Source organism: Euphorbia lathyris, chromosome 8 (assembly GCF_963576675.1).
Source record: "Euphorbia lathyris chromosome 8, ddEupLath1.1, whole genome shotgun sequence".
Lineage (NCBI taxonomy): Eukaryota > Viridiplantae > Streptophyta > Magnoliopsida > Malpighiales > Euphorbiaceae > Euphorbia > Euphorbia lathyris.
Window position 1 is genome coordinate 80,835,666 of NC_088917.1, and position 9,597 is coordinate 80,845,262.

General features: G+C 33.4%; 1 pseudogene; it reads left to right on the top strand.

The window, feature by feature from the left end:
* Positions 1–281: 281 nt before the first annotated feature.
* Positions 282–6,722, top strand: LOC136204027 (cuscuta receptor 1-like; annotated as a pseudogene).
* Positions 6,723–9,597: the final 2,875 nt, after the last annotated feature.

A 9,597-nucleotide genomic window follows, 5' to 3' on the forward strand; every position in this document is an offset into this window, starting at 1 on the left:
ACACTATTATATTATTTTTTATTTATTTTTAATGAGCTGGATACTCATATGGAAAAAGAGACATTGGTGCACATAAAATAAGAAAAAACGCATTATAGTCACTTATTTTGTTCTTTCTTTCACACGTACCCTCTCCCACTCCCTAGTAAGACAATATAAAATAAAATAATGTAAAGCATAAAAAACGTGAGTCAACATCTGGAAAAACATAATCATAAACTCTGGCTATAAATTATAGTGCATCTGGGTGGGTGAAGATGAGTAAGAAGAAAAGATATCAAATGGAGAAGATGTTGATTATTATAATTATGATTATGATGACTTGGTTTTGTGATTGCTGTTTGGAGAGCGAGAAAATTGGTCTCTTACAACTCAAATCTTACTTCGATTCTCCGTACCTCTCTTCTTGGGGTTTCGATGGTGCCGAGGAGTGTTGTAGTTGGGAAAGAGTTGAGTGTAATTCCACTACAGATCATATTTCTCAACTACATCTTTCTTCTATAACACAATATTCAGAAGAAGAATGGTATTTAAACGCCTCTTTATTTCTTCCTTTTCAACGACTCAATAAACTCGAATTACGGGGTAATAAAATAACTGGTTGCATTCAGAATGAAGGTACCTCTAATTTTCTTCATTTCCTTTTTCTTTTATTAGGGTAATTAATTTATTAGTCCTTATATTTTGACAAAACATACTGTTTAGTCTTATATTTTCATAAGAGTCTAACGACAGGGACTAAACAGTTCACTGAGAAAAAGGTCAAGGACCTTACCGTTTGTTTTTGAAAATACAGTGACTAAGCAATGTGTTTTTAAAAATATAGGAACTAATAAATTAATTACCCATTTTATTATGTAGAAAGAACATGTGGTTTCGCGGATTTATATGTAGAAAAATTTGATATATATATTTTTTTTTGTCACAAAACGAATCTCGTGCTAGCTTTTCGCCACTAGTGAAAAAGAGGAAATTGAGGCGCATCTATAGGGGGCAAGGGGAAGCCGCCGCCCTTGCTACCCTATTCTTGTGTTTTTATTAATGTTAAAAGGGTAATTTTACATGTCCAGTGACGAATACATGATTGATTTATTAGGGGCCGATTTTACACTTGCCAGAATAAAAATCATTTTTTTTTTGCTAACTGGAGTTTACTCAAAAAATTTCTCAATATATACATGTTATCATGTTATCATTTGAGTGGTCTAAAATCAATTTGTACTAATCAACGTAAGACTTTTCAAAATTAAACTAGATTTGGACAAAAAAAAAAGATTGAGTAGTTTTTAACAAATTTTGAGAAATCCAACGCCTCTCTGTATCCGTCCATGGCCATGAGATTTGTTTTTTGTATGCTAAATACAATTACTATGATCACATGCTAAATACTGTCATGGAACCGATTGAACTAAAATACTATGATCACATGCTAAATACTGTCATGGAACCGATTGAACTAAAAGCTCGAGCTGATAGTTACGGTCACACCCCCACACGCAAATGCCCTTTGGACTTGCAGCGTGCACAACACAGGCCCATCACGCCATGTGTTTTTAATTTCACAAATTAATGAGGTTGCCGAGACTCGAACCCTCGACCGTTTGGTCCTAGCGGCTCTGATACCATGTCATGGAATCGATTGAACTAAAAGCTCGAGCTGATAGTTACGGTCCAATCACATATCTTATATTAATCTCCGACAAATACTTAGTCTAATTTTTAATATTGATTGAGTTTACAGGCTTTGAAAGGCTATCAGAACTTAGCAATTTGGAGATTCTTGACTTAGGTGAAAACTACTTCAACAACAGCCGCATCTTACAATCTTTGATTAGTCTTCCATTTTTGAAATCATTAAACCTGTATTACAATAAACTGAATGGATCCTTTCATATCTCAGGTAATTTATTTTTTTTTCATTCCCCTAAATTTTGAAAACCAAACAATATTTTATTCATATGTTGTTGATTTTCAAGTAGGAGGTGAAGAATTCCAAAAATTGAACAAGATAGAGAATCTTGTCCTGAGTTTCAATTACTTCAATAGTAACATGTTGTCATCTCTCAACGGGCTTTCATCTCTCAAAACTCTTGATATTGGATACAATTCATTCAAAGGACCCTTTAATTTCAAAGGTTAGATTAATTAACACCAATTAAATTACTTTTTTTAAACAATTTTCTTTACAATGTTTTACTTGTTGGGAATTTTCTAGATTACGACAATTTAGCGGAAGCAATAAATCTCAAAGCATAAGTAATATATTGCTAAAATAATAGTTTAAAACTTGAAAACTACTTTACTGAATTTACGAGGTGTACAAGAGTGTGTTCTCTAGAAACTTTCTAGCGTTACAATGAGATAAAAACAAAATAGTATCACTCAGGTATTTCCCGAAATACCCAAAATAATTATCTCGCTATTTTTATCTCTCCCCAAAATAATTAAACTACCCTCTAAAAATAAAGTACAATTTGCCCTCTCTCACTCTACATCCTCATTCCACTCTCTTACTCTCCAAGTGCCATATATTGACAAATATATATACTCCAAAAAAGTATCACCTGCCAACTAATTGTTGGCCTAATAATTGCCAACAATTAAATGGGTTGGCACCGTCCACCCATATTATATTATATTTATTTATTTTTTAAATAATTACAAATTACAAAAATAATCCTTCACTAATTCAAATTATAAAAACAGTCCTTCATCAATTGGAACTTCGCAATAATTATTATTATTTTTATTTATATATTTATTTTACTTAATTGTTTTAAATTAATAGATTTTCTCAACATTACTCTGGTATATATGCAGAATTAGATGGTTTGAGCAGTCTACAGGAGTTGATTTTGCGGGCAAATCAGATCACCGAATTTATATTATCAAAAGGTAGCATCCACCCAACTCAGGCCTAAAAATTCAACTGTCCCGATGAAATTTTAAAAGTTTCAAAGACCTCGTTATTGTCAAATTGCATTCAATAACTCCATATTCAATCAAACTGAAATTTGTTTCTTTGACTTGGATTGTAATGAGCTGCAGATTATAGAGGTGCATCCAACTTGAGAGTTCTTAATCTTGAACATATGACTGCAGCAGATGGAATATGCAATCTTGTTCTACAATCATTGAAGCAATTTCCAAACATAAAGACCCTTTCACTAAAATATAATAATTTTCAAGGACAAATATTTAGTGAAAGTATGTATATATATATACAGTTTTTAGTTTAATACATTAATTAACTACTCATTCTATTCATTTTAAATGTTGTTTTGTGATTTCTGTAGATTATAAAAGCAAGGTGGAAGAGATTTTATACATTAATTCTTCTGTAGATGAAAATTTCCTTGAGAGCCTTAGTAGAGCATTTCCTTCTCTCAAAGTTTTGTCCTTAACATATCTGAATCTCAATGGCACACTATCTATTGGTCAAGGTATGTACTTCGCAACCGTTTAACTTCATAAATTGAGTAGATATTTGTTGGGTAATTAATTTATTATTCTCTATATTTTGAAAAAAATACACTGTTTAGTCATTGTATTTTTTAAAACAGACGGTAAAGTCTCTAACGTTTTTCTCGATGAACTGTTTAGTCGCTAACGTTTTTCTCGGTGAACTGTTTAGTCCTTGCCGTTAAACTCTCATGAAGATTATGTTAGTCAATTTGGGTTTGCGTTCTTCTTTTTGATTTTCTGAAATCAACTTTGAGTGTTCTTCTTTTTGATTTTCTTCTTAATCATTCAAATTCGTAAACATTGGGTATGTTCTTTTTCTTTCTTGTTCTCCATACAAATAGCTTCTTCTTCTAAATTGGATTTCCTTTTTTAAAGTTTGAAGGTAAATAGTAAAGGATAATTTAGTCATTTCCGAAGTCTAACAAATAGACGGAGCACTAAACAGTTCACTGAGAAAAAGGTTAGGGACCTTACTATGTGTTTTTGAAAATACATTGACTAAACAATGTGTTTTATCAAAATATAGGGACTAATAAATTAATTCGCCATATTTCTTTAACATATGCATTGTTGTTCTGAATACTTTATTTTTCGTCTTCTTTCCATAATATAGGATCTAGTTTCGAAAATTTGGAACACTTGTACTTGAATAATTCTGCTATGGACAGCAATTTACTACAAAACGTTGGAATAATGAGATCCCTTAAAACTTTATCCTTACCAAGATGTGGTCTCAGTGGCAATATACCTACTTCGCAAGGTATATATATCATCACTTTTCTTAGGTTAAGGTGCAAAAACACCCCTAACGGAGCAATTTTACCCCTAACGTCTAAAATGGTGCAATTTTATCGCTAATGTTGGAAGTCAAAAACAGTTTTACCACTAACGTTGATAAATTGGGTCAATTTGGGAAATAATTCATCAAACTGTCATCTCGGTCATGAATCTTGTCATCTACACTTCACACATGCGTTATTTTATCAGTAACAAATCACAAACATATGTTGGGATGTGAAAAAAATATTAAAAATATAGTGTCTTTTGTATGAATTAGACAAAAAAAAAATTCAAAAAAATCACCGAATTTATAAATATTAATCTCCAATTTTATTATTAAATTACAAAAATCATTATATCCTTTTTTTAGAATAAATTAATATGCAATTGGTGCAAAATAAAGAAAAAAATGACTGTATTTTATAATAGTGTTTGAAATTGATCCAATTTATCAACGTTAGGGGTAAAATTTCTCTTGGCTACAAACATTAGGAGTAAAATTGCACCATTTTAGACGTTAGGGGTAAAATTGCTCTTGACCTAAAACGTTAGCGGTATTTTTACACCTTAACCCCTTTTCTTTTTACATTGTTTTTCGTAATTCCGCCATTTCAACTGAAATATTTGTATAATTCTCTAGGTTTGTGCGAGTTGAAGCATCTTCAAGCACTTGATTTGAAGTTTAATGATCTTGGTGGAAATCTACCTTGGTGCTTGGAAAATTTGACTTCCCTCAAATATCTAGATCTCTCTTCAAATCAGTTCAATGGAAACATCTCTTTGTCTCCCTTGTTAAGTCTATCATCCCTCCAATATCTTGACCTCTCTAACAATCAATTTAGTGGAAAGGTTTTGTCTCCCCTTGAGAATTTAACATCCCTCCAATATATAGACATCTCTTACAATTTCTTTGATATCCTAATCTCACTCACTCCCCTTTTCAACCATTCCCAACTCAAATTCTTGTCTGCTGATAATAATGCAATGTATGTAGAAATAGAGAATCATAATTTGAAACCCAAGTTTCAGTTAGAGTATCTCTATTTGAATGGATACGGTGATATTGGAGCAATACCCAATTTTCTATATCACCAAAAGAACCTACAAATGATGGTCTGTCTAACCTTAAATTGAGAGGTAGGTTTCCATATTGGTTATTAGAGAATAACAAAAGTCTAGGATATCTTTATTTAAACAATAATTCTCTTTCAGGGCCTATTTTGCTTCCAACTAATCCTCATGTGAACTTGAATTACTTGGACATTTCTGACAATTTCTTCAATGGCTATATCCCTCCACAAATTGGAGTATACTTCCCAGGTTTGATTGAGTTAGATATGTCCAGAAATGAGTTTAAAGGTACCATTCCAGATAGCCTCTGTAACAACACTGGCTTTGTATTTTTAGACATGGGTCAAAACAATATATCCGGGAGAATACCAAAGTGCATAGGAAATATGCATCGACTTCAAGTTTTGGATCTCTCAGATAACATTATTTCTGGAACTCTACCTTCAAATTTTAGCTCTTCATTTCTTGTAGTCAACCTCTCTAAAAATAGGCTACAAGGATCATTGAACAATGCATTTTATTATTGCTTCAAGCTATTAGTGTTAGATCTTAGCCATAATAATTTTTCTGGAAGTCTTCCATCTTGGATTGACAGATCTTCTCAACTTAGTTATCTTTTCTTGGGATATAATAATTTGCAAGGGGAAATCCCAATTGAAATTTGCAACCTGGAGCACTTCAGTTTTCTTGATCTTTCTCACAATAGGATTTCTGGCCATATTCTACCATGTCTAAATTTTACTAGCTTCTCCAGTTTAGAAGATGCTATTATTCCAATAGCAGAACCCTTGGAGTTAACAGTGAAGGGTGCTACATATTCCTACGAAGAACAAATTTTGAGTTATATGTCTGGAATTGATTTATCGTGTAACAATTTGACTGGCCAGATTCCTAAAGAAGTTGGAGAGCTTAGAAATATCAAAGCACTAAACTTTTCTCACAACAGTTTGACTGGAAGAATTCCTCCAACATTTTCCAAATTGAAAGAAATTGAGAGTTTAGACCTTTTGCACAATAACTTGCAAGGAGCAATTCCCCATCAGCTTACACAGTTAACCAGTATCGCGGTTTTCAATGTGTCATACAATAATTTATCTGGCCGAACACCGGATAATGTGGCACAATTTGCAACATTTAATGAAAACAGTTATAAAGGAAATCCTTTTCTTTGTGGTTGGCCGTTGTCAAAAAGTTGTGATGCCGTAGAATCGCTTCCGGCAGCAAAAAAATTACCTTACAATGAAGAAAGTGACAATAGCTTCATTGACATGGAGGTTTTTTATGTGAGCTTTGGTATAGCGTATGGAACGGTGTTATTATCGGCAATTGCAGTTTTGTATATAAATCCATATTGGAGAAGAGTTTGGTTTTGCTATATTGAAATGAGTATAAACAAATTCTTATGATTTTATAATTCAAAATATTCCCTTTTTTCAACGTTCAAGTTTCCTAAATTTTGTTGGACATTCTATTAATATGTGCAGAATTGATATAAATTGAACTTACTCTAGCGGTGGGAAATGTTTTACTTTGATAATATATAAGTTTTGTTTTTTCCATTTATGTTTTTTCATAAGAAAAGTAAGTGTTCCGTACATTTAAAAAATGGGAAAATTACAAATCTGGGTCAATTTAATAGCCCATTTACATATTATGACTACTTCACTCACTTCTTACCGATCTAGATATTTTAACTTCATTTGGACAAAAATACCCTCATCTTTCCCATTCTCCCTTTCATGCAAATAAAATCGAAGCAACTGGTTTCCCTCTTCCCTTCTTTTATTTCTTTTCATTCTCAGGGCCGGTCCTGACATTTTAGGGGCCCTAGGCGAAATAAGAGATAATGAGCCCTTAATAAAAAAAAGGGAAAATTACAAATCTAGGTCAAATGGGAAGCCCATTTACATAGTAAACCCATTTACTAATTCTACTACAAATCTAGACTGATTTTGTGTGACTTTCCAAAAATACCCCTGACCTTCCCACTTCCACCACTCGCGAATCACCGCTCCCCCCTATCTCCTTGGTTATGCGAAAAGTTGCTCCTGCATTAATGATTTCAAGACTTTTGATCTTCCTTTCTTCCTTTAAATTGCACGAAATCTGCACCATTTAGTCAAAATCATAATGAATTTCTCTTTTTCATCTCTTCATCTCTTGATTCTGCAACTTCCCAACCCTAGAAAACGAGTAAATGGTTTTTCATCTTCCTGTTCGTTGTTTGGTTTCTTTCTTCTTGTTACCATCAAAGAAATGGTTTTTCTACGTTATTTCCTTCGTTCTTCCCATGTTATCATATTGTTATTGTCGCTTTTGGGGGTGAAAGGGGCGAAAAATATAAGTATCTATTTTTTTCTGCGTTTTTTCATGAATTCACTTCGCAATCGATGGTTTCGCTAAGCTTTGCGAAGAGAACGAGCCTGGAAAGTCATGATCTACTTCGTGAATTGATGATTTTGCGAAGTTCTTCGAAGAGAAAGAGTCTGAAACGTATGGATCTATCTCGCGAATCGATTAGTTCGCGAAGTCTGCGAATAGATCCTCACGTTTCAGACCTCGCAGACTTCGCGAAAGCATCGATATGCGACGTAGATAGTCACATTTCAGACCTCGCAGACTTCGCGAAAAAATAGATATGCGAAGTAAAATCACCTCTTCCCCTGCACATTTACATTCGCATGCTTCGCTAATTTTCATTTCGCGAAGCCAAACTCGTCCTTTTTCATAACTAACACGGTTAATTTTTTCTGTAGATGGTTGAATACGTAACATCCCTTTCTGGAAGGCGGCGTACTGGGCTGCAGGGAAGATGATTTTCCTTCCTGTATAGGGATGAACTTCCCCAAGATTGACACATTCACTCCTGAAATGGTTCGTTAGGAGAGGTTGTGTCAATCTCGGGGTGCACCATGGGACACGTCCATCCCATGGTGCCAATCTTTAAAGTGGACCTAATTTAATCCGGTGCCAATTTTGAAGCGGATGCGTAATCTTGGTACCGGATTAGTTAGTTTCACTTTAAAATGATTGGTTAGTAGAGTTCATTGTGGCAATCTTGTTGTAAATTTTAATAATGTTATGATTTGAATGTTGTTATTGTGGCAATCTTGTTGTAAATTTTGATAATGTTATGATTTTAATGTTCGAATCCGTTGTTGTTTGCCAATTTTTGTTATATACCACTTCGCGTATTAGCTTCAAATCATATCCAGCATTCGCATATGCGAACTAAATTCATCAAGCAAAACAAACTTCAGCTTCGCAGGCTTCGCATATGCGAACTAAATTCATTAAGTAAATTAAAACATTAACTTCGCAGGCTTCGCATATGGGTGAATATGCGAAGTCAGACGGGATAGGGCGAGCTCCGCGTAAATATTGAGGGTATTTTTGGAAAGTCACACAAAATCAGTCTAGATATGTAGTAGAATTAGTAAATGGGTTTAATATGTAAATGGGCTTCCCATTTGACCCAGATTTGTAATTTTCCCTAAAAATATTGTACTAAAAAAATCTAAAAATAGAAATTTTGACTCATTTTAGACCTAATATATCATATTATTTAGTCAATTTTTAGACCTAATGGATATTATAACTAAATTTATAACAATATATATATATATATATATATTCAAAAAATTAAATTTTTTGGGCCCCTTTTAGCCTTGGGCCCTGGGCAGCGGCACCCCGGGCCTATGACCAGGGCCGACCCTGTTCATTCTCTACAACAATCAAGAGAACAATACATTTCAAGAGCTAAAACTTTGTTCATCCAACATTCCAATTCAAAAATCATGTAAGTCTTGGGTTGATCCTTACCTACATTTTAATTTCAATTTCATACAATATCAATAGATGTGTAAGATGATGGATACTTAATGTATATGTCAAATGCAAATGAAATTAGCTTAGTTACGAATAATGTTGAAATTAGAAAACCCATTGGAACTCACATTGTCGTAGAAAATGTCGTAATGCAGTATGTCTCTACAATTCTTGACACTTGTTACACTGTCGCATTGCAATTCTGTGACCTAATACAACAATAGAGAAGTGTTTTCAATGTTGTCGCGTTATATTAATTATAACGCGACAAACTTCAGTAGCCAACAAATTGTCGCGTTGTCGCGTTTAAATCATAACACGACAATATGTAATGTTTAACATATTGTTGCGTTGTCGTGTTAGATCATAACGCGGCATTTTGTAATGTTTAACATATTGTCATGTTGTCACGTTAGATCATAACACAAAAATATGTAATGTTTAACACTGATA